The sequence below is a fragment of the Ranitomeya variabilis genome, chromosome 3 (genome assembly GCF_051348905.1).
Source record: "Ranitomeya variabilis isolate aRanVar5 chromosome 3, aRanVar5.hap1, whole genome shotgun sequence".
Taxonomy (NCBI): domain Eukaryota; kingdom Metazoa; phylum Chordata; class Amphibia; order Anura; family Dendrobatidae; genus Ranitomeya; species Ranitomeya variabilis.
In genome coordinates this window covers 692767873-692783489 of record NC_135234.1, presented here as the reverse complement: position 1 = coordinate 692783489, position 15617 = coordinate 692767873, and the positions used below count along the sequence as shown (strand labels likewise).

General features: G+C 44.5%; 1 protein-coding gene across 1 annotated transcript in view; it reads left to right on the top strand.

The window, feature by feature from the left end:
- Window positions 1-15617, top strand: part of LOC143817060 (serine/threonine-protein kinase Nek3-like) — an 852762-nt gene that overhangs the window by 270656 nt on the left and 566489 nt on the right. The gene's annotated exons all lie outside the window — the stretch shown is intronic.

The following is a 15617-nucleotide window of genomic DNA, read 5'->3' as shown; positions in this document are numbered from 1 at the left end:
CTAAGGGGTAGACAGCAGTTCCTTATGAATAGTAGGGTCAGTGGGTAAATGTGTCTACCTGTTTTACAATGGTATGGCCCAAATGTGAGCTGAGGTAAAACATTGCCAGAAGCTAAGAGGGACCAAACTTTCTTCTCTCTAGCCTCTGACATGTCCATACACAGGCACTAATGCCCTCACACTTCTGCCAGTATGTACTGCCGTGTGTGTGGCAGTAGTTTTTCTAATAGTCTTATCACACCTGTCTGCCTTACTTCCTTGAGGAGGGACGGGAACCAAAGTTGACGTGTTCTAATATTGAAATTCCATTTCCCAGCTCTGGAAATTCACCACTTACGGTTGGAGGATTGGCAGTGATTGCATGGTTTAGAGGAGCACACTTCCATTTATAAGGGGTTGTCCCCGTCAGGCTGGGTTTACAGGAGGGATACCCTCCGCGAGGCTGGAGGTTGTGGTGCGTATACAGAATGTAAACTTCACTCTTGTGAACCCAGCCTACAACTAATTATGTAATGGTGCATGTATTACTAATGCAGATGACGTTTGCGTGTGTCGCCATTTCTAATTCATCTATATATTTTACTATATTATACTGCTCTGTAGTAAGCTCCGTTCTGCGCCCATATGTCTGTAGTAAGCTCCGTTCTGCTCCCATATGTCTGTAGTAAGCTCCGTTCTGCTCCCATATCTCTGCAGTAAGCTCTGTTCTGCTCCTATATCTCTATAGGAAGCTCTGTTCCACTCCAATATCTCTGTAGTAAGCTCGGTTCTGCTCCCATATCTCTGTAGTAAGCTCGGTTCTGCTCCCATATCTCTGTAGTAAGCTCGGTTCTGCTCCCATATCTCTGTAGTAAGCTCAGTTCTGCTCCCATATCTATGCAGCAAGCTCAGTTCTGTTCCCATATCTCTGTACCAGCCTGTTTTTAAAGCCTGTTATGTCTGCTGCTTTAATGCAATGGTCAGAGGTAAGCAGGAAAAAAAGGAGGGCCACCGCAACTCGAGGGCCACTGCCTTGTGATTGCCCCCCAGGCTGAAAAGTGCCAGCCAGCCCCTGCTTTAACCCCTTCGTGCCGCAGCTCATTTTTGTTTTTGCTTTTCTGTTTTCTACTCCCCTTCTTTCCAGACCCTTAACTTTTAAATTTCTTCATCAACATGGCCATCTGAGGATATGCTTTTTGCGGGACAAGTTGTACTTTTGAACATCAGCATTGGTATAATCTATTGTGTACTCAAACACGGGTGAAAGTGCGGTGAAATTGCAAAAAAAGTGCAATTCCACAACTATTCTTGGTCTTTTTTTTTTTTACCGTGTTCACCAGATGCTAAAACTGACCTGCCGTTATGATTCTCCAGGTCATTACGAGTTCATAGACACCTAACATGTCTAGATTATTTTTTAATTTAGTGGTGAAAAAAAATCCAGTTTGTTAAAAAAAAAATTAAAAAAATGGTGTCGTATTCCGAGATCAGTAGTGCCTCCATTTTTCGTGATCTCGGGTTGGGTGAGGGCTTATCTTTTGCAGGCCAAGCTGACGTTTTTAATTATACCATTTTAGTGCAGATATAATCTTTTCATAGCCCGTTATTGCATTTTAGTTTTACTTAGGGTTAGTTTATTTTTTTTAATATTTTTCTATAACTATTTACATTGTGTCCCATTACTGCTGAGATCAATGAAATTCCCACGCATTTTGCATTTAATAATGTGACTGGAGTATGAGGATAATCAGCCAGACTACTAGGAGGCTAGAAATCTATGGGGATTACAGTGGGTACGGAAAGTATTCAGACCCCTTTACATTTTTCACCGAAGTATCACCAATACCAGACCCAGGAACTGCCAACATTAAATAGCTGCCCCAGTACCAAAGAGAAGCGAACTAAAGTTAACCCTGACCTGACCAGGATGGAAGCGGAACCATCATACCTCCCAACTTTTGAAGAAGGGAAATAGGGACAAAGTTTGTGGCGCACATGATATTACGTAAAAATATAATGGCCACACATAGTTACACCTCATACACACGCGGCTCCGCTCCATACACCTTGCACACATGGCTCCGCTCCATACACCTCATACACTCACGGCTCCGCTCCGTACACCTCATACACACACGGCTCCGCTCCGTACACCTCATACACACACGGCTCCACTCCGTACACCTCATACACACACGGCTCTGCTCCGTACACCTCATACACTCACGGCTCCGCTCCGTACACCTCATACACACACGGCTCCGCTCCATACACCTCATACACACACGGCTCCGCTCCGTACACCTCATACACACACGGCTCCGCTCCGTACACCTCATACACACGGCTCCGCTCCGTACACCTCATACACACGGCTCCGCTCCGTACACCTCATACACACGGCTCCGCTCCGTACACCTCATACACACGGCTCCGCTCCGTACACCTCGTACACACACTTTCTCCATGTGGTTTGGGTGCTGGAGAGATGAACACTTCCATGGGACGGGGTTGAGATGCTCAGTGACACTGCTGGTGGTGGTGCGGTCACATCTTGTCTTTGCGGGTAGGCTGTTGTTCGTGAGCTGGATGAAGAGGTCAAGACCGCAGCAGAAGAGGGAGCAGGAGGAAAGCTCACATCTGTCATGTTTTTAAGGTGTCTGCTCTACTGCAGCTCGTACTTAGAACTCAGATGCAGGTGGTGCTCAGGCTAAGAAAATGTTAAAAAAAAAAATCAGAGGAGATGCTTCATGACTTTGGGCTGATAGTGCTTGGCCGATTTGCAAGGGGATGAGGTGGAAGAAAGACGTCCAAGGTCCTCAGGTGAAAACTCTGCGCGTGGACCCAGTGGAAGGACCTGGAGGTGCTCTCAGCCATCCAATCTAACACCACCTGCACATGTTCTTGCCTCACGATCCATCCAGCGGTGCTCGAGCCTAGGATATGGGGCACAACATCCTGTGGACTGCATGCACCAGAGGAACGTGTTTGATGTAGACACGTAACTGGCACAGATCAGCCATGTCATCTCCTTGTAGCAGGTACACCTCCACCACGACCTTCATTTGATGCTCTCCTCATGTTCCCCCCCAACAATAATTCCCAGTAGAGAAGAGGCTGAATTAGGGCACACTGAACGAGGCTCCATTACTGGCAGCGTGCATCAGGTTGTTACAGCATGCTGCACCAGGGTGGTAAATAAACAGTATACAGTAATTGTCTACATTTTTCTTTAAAAAAAAAAAGAAATTAGTAAAATATTAAAATGTGAGAGTCATCAGTGGTTGATATCCTTTTAAAGGAGAAGTGTAAGAATGATTGTAGCGGCGTCTCCTCCGCTCTCTACCAGGCTCAGTATAGGAGGACGCTTACAGCAGTGGATACAGACAGCGCTCCCACTCTCATCCAGGAGAACGGGAGGATTTGTTCTCACTTCTCAGTGCTGTGCTCGCCCAGGTTTTATTCATCTTAGGCTACGCTCACATTTGCGTTGCGTAGGGCGCAGGTTCGGCGACGCATAGCGGCGCATGCGTCCCTATATTTAACATGGGGGCGCATGGATGGACATGCGTTGGCTTGCGTTTTGTGACGCATGCGTCATTTTTGGCGCAAGCATCAGGGCGCACAGGATGCTGCATGTTGCATTTTTTGGGCGCCAAAAATCATGCCAAAATTGGACGCATGCGTCACAAAAAGCTGCGTTTTGCATGCGTTGCGTCGCCGACGCTGCGCCACACAACGCAAATGTGAACGTAGCCTAAGTGAGACATAAAATGTGAAAAGTCCCATATTCTACAGAACAGAACTGGCCGTTATTGCAGCAGTTCATTGATAAGGAGGGTGAGGTTTTATTGTCCTGTGATTTAGGTCAGATCCAGGGTTGTGAAGTCTCCAGGGGGTCTGAGGAGCACATCCCTTAATTAATGTAGCAAGACAAATACATGCGACACATTCATTCCTGCTCTGTCACAGGTCGTCAGAATTTTGTAAACCATTAGTACAAAAAATAAAAATGTGAATATTGCCTGACATTACAAAGATACATTTTTCCTCTGGAAAATATGTTATTGCCTGTCCCATCAGTGGTGGCAGCAGCCAAACCCTCAGCGAAAAGCAGCTTATGTCTTTTTAAGAAAAAACAATTTTCTGTATGTGTCCACGGTCAGTTAACGCTGCGTGTTTGACGCTGCGCAGAGCTGCAGCGTCAAACACGCAGCGTCCAGATGTTCCAGCATAGTGGAGGGGATTTTATGAAATCCCGTCTCCACTATGCGTGGAAACACGCATCCGTCTTCCCTGCGACTCTGGACATGCTGCGCGTCTTTTCAGATCGCAGCATGTCCGTATGCCTTGCGGGGACGCTGCGTCCCCACAAGGCATATCACAGGGCCCTATGGGAGGGTGCGATGATCCCGGATGTGTACAGTTAACACATCCGGCATCATCGCGTCCCAGAAAGGACGGAATATATGGTGATAATTGATGAATGGTGATTTGTATATAATTTATAGTTTGTATATAATTTATAGTTTGCATTAATTTATTAATATAGCATGGGTTAAATGTTATTTTTGTATATTTATATATTTTGTATTGATATTAAGATTGTTTCTTACATGCAAAAGTGAGATATTACAATAAATTGTCTTTATTCATTATGGTCCAATAATCATACTCTCCTAAGTTCAATTCATGCCCTATAGTTTTCCCTCAAATAAAATGGCTGCGGGTACGCTGTGAGCCGAGCAGCGCATGCGTGCACTCCGTCCTGGTGCCGGGGGCTCGGTGCGTCATTGACTGTGACCTTCGGCCGCACTCGGTGACGCGCTTCCGGTTTCCGGCTCCAGCGGCGGTGATGCGCGTGTGCTCTGTTACGGCGCCATGTAATTATGGCGTCCCCTTATTTTTAATATTTTGCAGCTGTGGGGCCATTATATAATGCGGTCGCACCCTACACACGCCACTCCCTGACGAAGCAGGTGCGAAACGCGCGTTGGAGTGGTGTGTGCGGGGGCTGCGGCACGCATTATTGGTTGGTAAAGATACGGCTGATTTTTGTGTATGCTCTACATTTATATGCACGGATGCAATAGCTTGTCAAAATTATTAGAGATATATACACTGGCAAATTACGTATCCCCAGTATCTGGAGGATTTATATGGGATCAGGTCATATCCATATTAAATCTGGATTATAGATATATAATTGGTCACATTATATTATTAATTGGTCGTATTTATATATATTTTTTCTGTGTTACACGATTACATTATCTGCACTTTTATTAGATATTTTGTATACAAATTACAAATTGATTGATTATTTTGTGCTCACATTTGATTTTTGATTTTTATCACTATATATATATGTGTATATATACATATATTATTTAAATTATTGACACATTGTACATTGATATCATTATCGTTACACTTATTTTTTCACATTGTGATAGCATTATATTGGGTATTTATTTTGTCCACTCACTATTATACACACTTTTTTATTTATTTTTTATTTTATTATTTATTTTTTATAAGTACACTTTCTTCATCTTATGTCACCAATTATATATCAATTAGGTGTATACATTTATGTTATTTGTACAAATTTTGGCTTTATTCTTTTGTGTATTTCATTGAGAATATATATAATGGCCGGTTAATAATTGTATTTAAAATATTGATATATATATATATATATATATATATATATATATATATATATATATATATATATATATATATATATATTTTATGTTTTGATCACACTTGTACTTGATGTAATTATTATTAATTTTGCCAATCAATTCTTGTGTGCCCCAGCCCCCTCACATACAGTTTACATTTTTAATATTTATTCAAAAACAGAAAAAACTTTTTAATAAAGTAATGGTATTTGTTGTGTTATGTCCTTTTTAAAAATAAAATGAATTTGATCAAAAATAATGACTGATTTGTCAGTAAATATTTCTTTGGGGTATATGTACAGGGGGGACCTGGTTCACTTATCAGATGTGGGACTGGATATTCTGAATTTGGATTTCCAGTCAATTATTGAAAAATGGCTCTGGCGTTTTGGGGGGGCCTCACCTTTTCAAGGTGAGGCGTTTGGGAGAATCGCCCGTTGAATTCGGGTGGATGTGGTAATGAATTGGAGTAGTATTAATTTATTTATTCAAATTGGTTTGATTGTCGGTTATTAGAGTAAAATATAATCTTTTACGTAACTCAAAATAAACGCCACGTCCATATTCTTCCAACATTTATGGAGTCACGTGTCATTATTGGGGTTTGAATGGGGCTTGTGTTACCATGGACGCCCCCCCCCCCCCCCCCCCCCCGTTGAAGAATACACTGGGGGGTCGCATGATAACACAGCCTCTCCACATATCCCCCTCGGTTTTTATACAATGTCTGACATTAAGCTTTTATAGGCTTCGTGAGGTATTGAGGTTTTCTGTGGAAAGGGTTAAATTATTCAGTAAGCTGCGCTATGCATGAGCAGGTTATAACTGGTTGTAACAGGTTTTATTCCCGCACTTTTTGTGAGCTCTGATTGGTTTATAGGAAAAGTGCGGGAAGAATCTTCTCTATATAATCAGCTGTTCCATCAGCTGTCGCTCAGTCATCCGATGAAGACAGAAGACCCCACCCCCCCTCCCTTAATTTCTGTTTTTTAATATTAACTGTCGTGGCGTTTGTTTGTGGGAGAATCGCCCGTTGAATTCGGGTGGATTTGGTAATGAATTGGAGTAGTATTAATTTATTTATTCAAATTGGTTTGATTGTCGGTTATTGGAGTAAAATATAATCTTTTACGCAACACAAAATAAACGCCACGGCCATTTTCTTCCAACATTTATGGAGTCACATGTCTTTATTGGGGTTTAAATGGGGCTTGTGTTACCATGAGATTCCTGGTACTAGGAAGGAAGCCCCCATCTCTCCTATAACTCCGGCGTACTCCCTGTGGGCTCATCAGCATCGCTTGCATGTTCTCTCTAGCAGCGTAACTGACTGGCATGTATGGCATAGGTCTGTCGGCTTGTTTCGCAGTCACCTTAATACGTGGTGGGTCTTTAGTTGGTTTCTTCTTGAACAGGATCTTGAGCGACTTCATTGTTGGGTCTACCTCACCTAATGTGTTGGCGAGTGTCGGGCCTTTCCTCATAACCACTGGCTCTGGTTCGTCACTGATGCGTCCTTCAAATCGCATTCGAAACACTTTCTGGTTTTCAAACTGATGCATTTCTGTAGTTGGTGGAGATGGTGATGGACTCTGCGAATATAGGCCTGGTTCAGTGGGTGGTGGACTATTCAAATGTCGTACCATTTCCAGTTCCACTGTTTCAAACAGGCTTTTCATAAATTCGCCAATAAAATAAAACGCTGCCATAAAGAAATCAGCGTAGCCAGATTGCCTTTGGTGGTGTTCAGGCCTCTGGCTGTATGGGAATGTCCTGACATGTGGGAGACGTCTCCGTAGTTTGATCTTCCCTCCAGCTACAGTTGCAGCCATTTGGCTGCCTTCCCCTCCACACACACAAGTGTGTGTAGATGGTAAAAAAACAATCCCCCAAAAAAGTTAAAAAAAACAACAAAACAATACAATTAAAGAAAAAAGTAACAACTCGCTGTGGAACAGTGCTCAGCTCTCTTCTCTCTCTCTGCTTGCCTCGCACTGACCGTTCTTGCGGAACATTTCATGACTCCTGGACAACGCTTCTGTGAGGTCATAAAGCCGAACATAGCAAGGGGTCTAATATAAGAAGACTAGTTATGTTAGGCTACTTTCACACTAGCGTTTTTTGCAATGCGTCGTTTTGGCGAAAAAACGCATCCCGCAAAAGTGCTTGCAGGATGCGTTTTTTCACCATTGACTAACATTAGCAACGCATTGCCACACGTCGCAACCGTCGTACGACGGTTGCACCGTGTTGTGGCGTGGCGGACCGTCGGCTGCAAAAAACGTTCCATGTAACGTTTTTTGCCGGCGATGGACCGCCATTTCCGACCGCGCATGCGCGGCCGGAACTCCGCCCCCACCTCCCCGCACCTCAAAATGGGTCAGCGGATGCGTGGAAAAACAGCATCCGCTGCCCCCGTTGTGCGGCGCATTCACTGCTAGCGTCAGTAACCTCGGCCTGACGCACTGCGACGGGCCGAGTATGACGCTAGTGTGAAAGTAGCCTTACCCCTGGCAGACCATACAATACCAGCTGTCTCTCTATGGATAGGGGTTAGCTGGACTGGGATGAAATGTATAAAAACTTGTTAAGAGCACAAGTCATTGCTTTAACCCCTTCGTACCGCAGCTCATTTTTGTTTTTGCTTTTCTGTTTTCTACTCCCCTTCTTTCCAGACCCTTAACTTTTAAATTTCTTCATCAACATGGCCATCTGAGGATATGCTTTTTGCGGGACAAGTTGTACTTTTGAACATCAGCATTGGTATAATCTATTGTGTACTCAAACACGGGTGAAAGTGCGGTGAAATTGCAAAAAAAGTGCAATTCCACAACTATTCTTGGTCTTTTTTTTTTTACCGTGTTCACCAGATGCTAAAACTGACCTGCCATTATGATTCTCCAGGTCATTACGAGTTCATAGACACCTAACATGTCTAGATTATTTTTTAATTTAGTGGTGAAAAAAAATCCAGTTTGTTAAAAAAAAAAAAAAAAATTGTGTCGTATTCCGAGATCAGTACTGCCTCCATTTTTCGTGATCTCGGGTTGGGTGAGGGCTTATCTTTTGCAGGCCAAGCTGACGTTTTTAATTATACCATTTTAGTGCAGATATAATCTTTTCATAGCCCGTTATTGCATTTTAGTTTTACTTAGGGTTAGTTTATTTTTTTTAATATTTTTCTATAACTATTTACATTGTGTCCCATTACTGCTGAGATCAATGAAATTCCCACGCATTTTGCATTTAATAATGTGACTGGAGTATGAGGATAATCAGCCAGACTACTAGGAGGCTAGAAATCTATGGGGATTACAGTGGGTACGGAAAGTATTCAGACCCCTTTACATTTTTCACCGAAGTATCACCAATACCAGACCCAGGAACTGCCAACATTAAATAGCTGCCCCAGTACCAAAGAGAAGCGAACTAAAGTTAACCCTGACCTGACCAGGATGGAAGCGGAACCATCATACCTCCCAACTTTTGAAGAAGGGAAATAGGGACAAAGTTTGTGGCGCACATGATATTACGTAAAAATATAATGGCCACACATAGTTACACCTCATACACACGCGGCTCCGCTCCATACACCTTGCACACATGGCTCCGCTCCGTACACCTCATACACTCACGGCTCCGCTCCGTACACCTCATACACACACGGCTCCGCTCCGTACACCTCATACACACACGGCTCCGCTCCGTACACCTCATACACACACGGCTGCGCTCCGTACACCTCATACACACATGGCTCCGCTCCGTACACCTCATACACACACGGCTCCGCTCCGTACACCTCATACACACGGCTCTGCTCCGTACACCTCATACACACGGCTCCGCTCCGTACACCTCATACACTCGGCTCTGCTCCGTACACCTCATATACTCACGGCTCCGCTCCGTACACCTCGTACACACACTTTCTCCATGTGGTTTGGGTGCTGGAGAGATGAACACTTCCATGGGACGGGGTTGAGATGCTCAGTGACACTGCTGGTGGTGGTGCGGTCACATCTTGTCTTTGCGGGTAGGCTGTTGTTCGTGAGCTGGATGAAGAGGTCAAGACCGCAGCAGAAGAGGGAGCAGGAGGAAAGCTCACATCTGTCATGTTTTTAAGGTGTCTGCTCTACTGCAGCTCGTACTTAGAACTCAGATGCAGGTGGTGCTCAGGTTAAGAAAATGTTAAAAAAAAAAATCAGAGGAGATGCTTCATGACTTTGGGCTGATAGTGCTTGGCCGATTTGCAAGGGGATGAGGTGGAAGAAAGACGTCCAAGGTCCTCAGGTGAAAACTCTGCGCGTGGACCCAGTGGAAGGACCTGGAGGTGCTCTCAGCCATCCAATCTAACACCACCTGCACATGTTCTTGCCTCACGATCCATCCAGCGGTGCTCAAGCCTAGGATATGGGGCACAACATCCTGTGGACTGCATGCACCAGAGGAACGTGTTTGATGTAGACACGTAACTGGCACAGATCAGCCATGTCATCTCCTTGTAGCAGGTACACCTCCACCACGACCTTCATTTGATGCTCTCCTCATGTTCCCCCCCCAACAATAATTCCCAGTAGAGAAGAGGCTGAATTAGGGCACACTGAACGAGGCTCCATTACTGGCAGCGTGCATCAGGTTGTTACAGCATGCTGCACCAGGGTGGTAAATAAACAGTATACAGTAATTGTCTACATTTTTCTTTAAAAAAAAAAAGAAATTAGTAAAATATTAAAATGTGAGAGTCATCAGTGGTTGATACCCTTTTAAAGGAGAAGTGTAAGAATGATTGTAGCGGCGTCTCCTCCGCTCTCTACCAGGCTCAGTATAGGAGGACGCTTACAGCAGTGGATACAGACAGCGCTCCCACTCTCATCCAGGAGAACGGGAGGATTTGTTCTCACTTCTCAGTGCTGTGCTCACCCAGGTTTTATTCATCTTAGGCTACGCTCACATTTGCGTTGCGTAGGGCGCAGGTTCGGCGACGCATAGCGGCGCATGCGTCCCTATATTTAACATGGGGGCGCATGGATGGACATGCGTTGGCTTGCGTTTTGTGACGCATGCGTCATTTTTGGCGCAAGCGTCAGGGCGCACAGGATGCTGCATGTTGCATTTTTTGGGCGCCAAAAATCATGCCAAAATTGGACGCATGCGTCACAAAAAGCTGCGTTTTGCATGCGTTGCGTCGCCGACGCTGCGCCACACAACGCAAATGTGAACGTAGCCTAAGTGAGACACAAAATGTGAAAAGTCCCATATTCTACAGAACAGAACTGGCCGTTATTGCAGCAGTTCATTGATAAGGAGGGTGAGGTTTTATTGTCCTGTGATTTAGGTCAGATCCAGGGTTGTGAAGTCTCCAGGGGGTCTGAGGAGCACATCCCTTAATTAATGTAGCAAGACAAATACATGCGACACATTCATTCCTGCTCTGTCACAGGTCGTCAGAATTTTGTAAACCATTAGTACAAAAAATAAAAATGTGAATATTGCCTGACATTACAAAGATACATTTTTCCTCTGGAAAATATGTTATTGCCTGTCCCATCAGTGGTGGCTAGGGTTGAGCGAAACGGGTCGTTCATTTTCAAAAGTCGCCGACTTTTGGCTAAGTCGGCGTCTCATGAAACCCGATCCGACCCCTGTGCTTGTCGGCCATGCGGTACGCGACTTTCGCGCCAAAGTCGCGTTTCAATGACGCGAAAAGCGCCATTTCTCAGCCAATGAAGGTGAACGCAGAGTGTGGGCAGCGTGATGACATAGGTCCTGGTCCCCACCATCTTAGAGAAGGGCATTGCAGTGATTGGCTTGCTGTCTGCGGCGTCACAGGGGCTATAAAGGGGCGTTCCCGCCGACTGCCATCTTACTGCTGCTGATCTGAGCTTAGGGAGAGGTTGCTGCCGCTTCTTCAGAAGCAGGGATAGCGTTAGGCAGGGTCCACTAACCACCAAACCGCTTGTGCTGTAGCGATTTCCACTGTCCAACACCACCTTCGGTGTGCAGGGACACTGGAAGCTACATTTTTTTTTTTCCCTCAGCGCTGTAGCTCATTGGGCTGCCCTAGAAGGCTCCGTGATAGCTGTATTGCTGTGTGTACGCCACTGTGCAAACCAACTGCTTTTTTCAAAGCACATATCCTCTTGTTCCTTCCTTTCTGCACAGCTATCTTTTTTGTTTGTCCACACTTTTTATTTAATTTGTGCATCAGTCCACTCCTATTGCTGCCTGCCATACCTGGCTTACATTACTGCAGGGAGATAGTAATTGTAGGACAGTCCCTGTTTTTTTTTTGTTTTTTTTTTGTGGAAGATTAAGATTGGCATTTCTGCTACAGTGCCATCCCTGTGTGTGCCATCTCTCACTGAGTGGGCCATAGAAAGCCTATTTATTTTTTTCCTTGATTTGTGTTCTAAAATCTACCTCAACACAAAAACACTACATCAATCAGTGGGAGAAAAATATTGGCCTCAGTCAGGGCTTGTGTGCCACTCTTGTGTGTGCCATCTCTCATTCAGTGGGCCATACAAAGCCTATTTATTTTTTTGTTTTTTTTAATATTATTGGGTTTCTAAAGTCTCCGTGAAAAAAAAAAAATACATAAAAAAACAGTGGGAGAGTAATATTGCCCTTTCAGCTTGTGTGCCAGTCTTGACTCCTGGGTGTGCCACCTCTCTCTCTCTAATTGTGGGCCATAGAAAGCCTATTTATTTTTTTGCTTTTTAAATATTATTTGGTTTCTAAAGTCTCCCTGAAAAAAAAAAAAAACCATAAAAAAACAGTGGGAGAGTAATATTGCCCTTTCAGCTTGTGTGCCAGTCTTGACTCCTGGGTGTGCCACCTCTCTCTCTCTAATTGTGGGCCATAGAAAGCCTATTTATTTTTTTGCTTTTTAAAATATTATTTGGTTTCTAAAGTCTCCCTGAAAAAAAAAATACATAAAAAAACAGTGGGAGAGTAATATTGCCCTTTCAGCTTGTGTGCCAGTCTTGACTCCTGGGTGTGCCACCTCTCTCTCTCTAATTGTGGGCCATAGAAAGCCTATTTATTTTTTTGCTTTTTTTAATATTATTTGGTTTCTAAAGTCTCCCTGAAAAAAAAAAATACATAAAAAAACAGTGGGAGAGTAATATTGCCCTTTCAGCTTGTGTGCCAGTCTTGACTCCTGGGTGTGCCACCTCTCTCTCTCTAATTGTGGGCCATAGAAAGCCTATTTATTTTTTTGCTTTTTTTAATATTATTTGGTTTCTAAAGTCTCCCTGAAAAAAAAAAAAAAAACATAAAAAAACAGTGGGAGAGTAATATTGCCCTTTCAGCTTGTGTGCCAGTCTTGACTCCTGGGTGTGCCACCTCTCTCTCTCTAATTGTGGGCCATAGAAAGCCTATTTATTTTTTTGCTTTTTTAAATATTATTTGGTTTCTAAAGTCTCCCTGAAAAAAAAAATACATAAAAAAACAGTGGGAGAGTAATATTGCCCTTTCAGCTTGTGTGCCAGTCTTGACTCCTGGGTGTGCCACCTCTCTCTCTCTAATTGTGGGCCATAGAAAGCCTATTTATTTTTTTGCTTTTTTTAATATTATTTGGTTTCTAAAGTCTCACTGAAAAAAAAAAAATACATAAAAAAACAGTGGGAGAGTAATATTGCCCTTTCAGCTTGTGTGCCAGTCTTGACTCCTGGGTGTGCCACCTCTCTCTCTCTAATTGTGGGCCATAGAAAGCCTATTTATTTTTTTGCTTTTTTTAATATTATTTGGTTTCTAAAGTCTCCCTGAAAAAAAAAAAAAAACATAAAAAAACAGTGGGAGAGTAATATTGCCCTTTCAGCTTGTGTGCCAGTCTTGACTCCTGGGTGTGCCACCTCTCTCTCTCTAATTGTGGGCCATAGAAAGCCTATTTATTGTTTTGCTTTTTTAAATATTATTTGGTTTCTAAAGTCTCCCTGAAAAAAAAAAAATACATAAAAAAACAGTGGGAGAGTAATATTGCCCTTTCAGCTTGTGTGCCAGTCTTGACTCCTGGGTGTGCCACCTCTCTCTCTCTAATTGTGGGCCATAGAAAGGCTATTTTTTTTTTTTTTTTTTTTATTAGTATTTGGTTTCTAAATTGTCCCTGAAAAAAACATTTTATCTTATTTGGTTTCTAAAGTCTCCCTGAGAAAAAAAAAAAAAAATAGGTGGGAGAATAATATTGACATTAGTGCTTGAGTGACAGTCCTGCGTGTGTGTCATCTCTGTGATTTTGTGCCACAGAAAACAGAGTGTGTAACATTGTGCCTGATTTTCCTTGTGGTCTCACCAACCTGTTAAGGGATATAGAAATCATACTGAAGTTATAGCTCACCGTGTAAGTTGTTTGACAGCAACAAATAAAGTTACTTTGGTTAATTTTTTAAAACAATGAGGAAGTCTGGTGCAAGAGGTCGTGGCCGTGGGCGTTCATTGTCAGCTGGTAATGATGGTAGTGGTAGTGGAGCATCAGGTGGTCGTGGGGATAAAAATATTCCACCTAAGTCTGGAGCTGTGGAGCCAGTTTCGTCGTCTGGCTACACAAGGCCTCGAACGCTCTCTTTTCTGGGAGTAGGAAAAACGCTTTTAGGCCGGTTTCACACGTCAGTGGCTCCGGTACGTGAGGTGACAGTTTCCTCCCGTACCGGAGACACTGACACACGTAGACCCATAAAAATCAATGCATCTGTTCAGATGTCATTGATTTTGTGCGGACCGTGTGCGGACCGTGTCTCCGTGTGCCAAACACGGAGACATGTCAGTGTTCGTGGGAGCGCACGGATTACACGGACCCAATAGAGTCAATGGGTCCGTGTAAAACACGGACCTCACACGGACATTCTCCGTCTGGGGTCCGTGTGGCGTGCCGGAGACAGCGCTACAGTAAGCGCTGTCCCCCCCCACATGGTGCTGAAGCCGGTATTCATATGTTCCCTGTAGCAGCGTTTGCTACCGAGAAAATATGAATGATAGTGTTTAAAATAAAGATCCATGTGTCCGCCGCCCCCCCACCCCCTGTGCGCCCCCCCGCTGGTCAGCAAATACTCACCCGGATCCCCCGTCGGCAGTCGCTCCTTCCTGGTCTGGCCGCGGCTTCTCTACTGTATGCGGCCGATTACACTCATGAATATGTGGCTCCACCTCCAATAGGGGCGGAGCCGCCTATTCATGAGTGTAAATGAGCGGCCCCACATGACCGCATACAGTAAGCCGCGGCCAGACCAGGAAGGAGCGACTGCCGACGGGGGATCCGGGTGAGTATTTTCTGACCAGCGGGGGGGGCGCACAGGGGGTGGGGGGGCGGCGGACACATGGATCTTTATTTTAAACACTATTCTTCATATTTTCCCTGCAGCAAACGTTGCTGCAGGGATGATATGAATCGCAGCTTCAGCACCATGCAGAGTGGGTACCACACGCTCCGTGTGGTACCCACTCGCCATACGGGCGGCACACGTGTGCCGCACGTATGGCCTCCGTGAGTTCCCAGGCACACGGACACGGATAACTCCGGTACCGATTTATTCCGGTACCGGAATTATCTGGACGTGTGGGTCAGCCCTTAAAGCCGGAGCAGCAACAGCAAGTTTTGGCTTACATTGCAGACTCAGCCTCTAGCTCTTTTGCCTCCTCTTCTGAAACTGGTAAATGTAAAAGCAGCGCGTCGCTTGTGGATGTTCACGGTCAGGGACAAGTCGCTTCCTTGTCCTCCTCAGCAAAAACTACAACAAGAGAGAAGGATGCAGCAGGCGACACAACGGGTCACTCCATGGAGCTCTTTACACATACCGTCCCTGGCTTAGAAAGTGAAACACTTAACAGGCCATGCCCATTACAAGTAGATTCTGACATGGAGTGCACTGATGCACAGCCCCAGCCAGAGTACTATGCTGCTCCTTTGACTCAGACCACCACATTGCCCTCTCAGGGTACAGATCCACA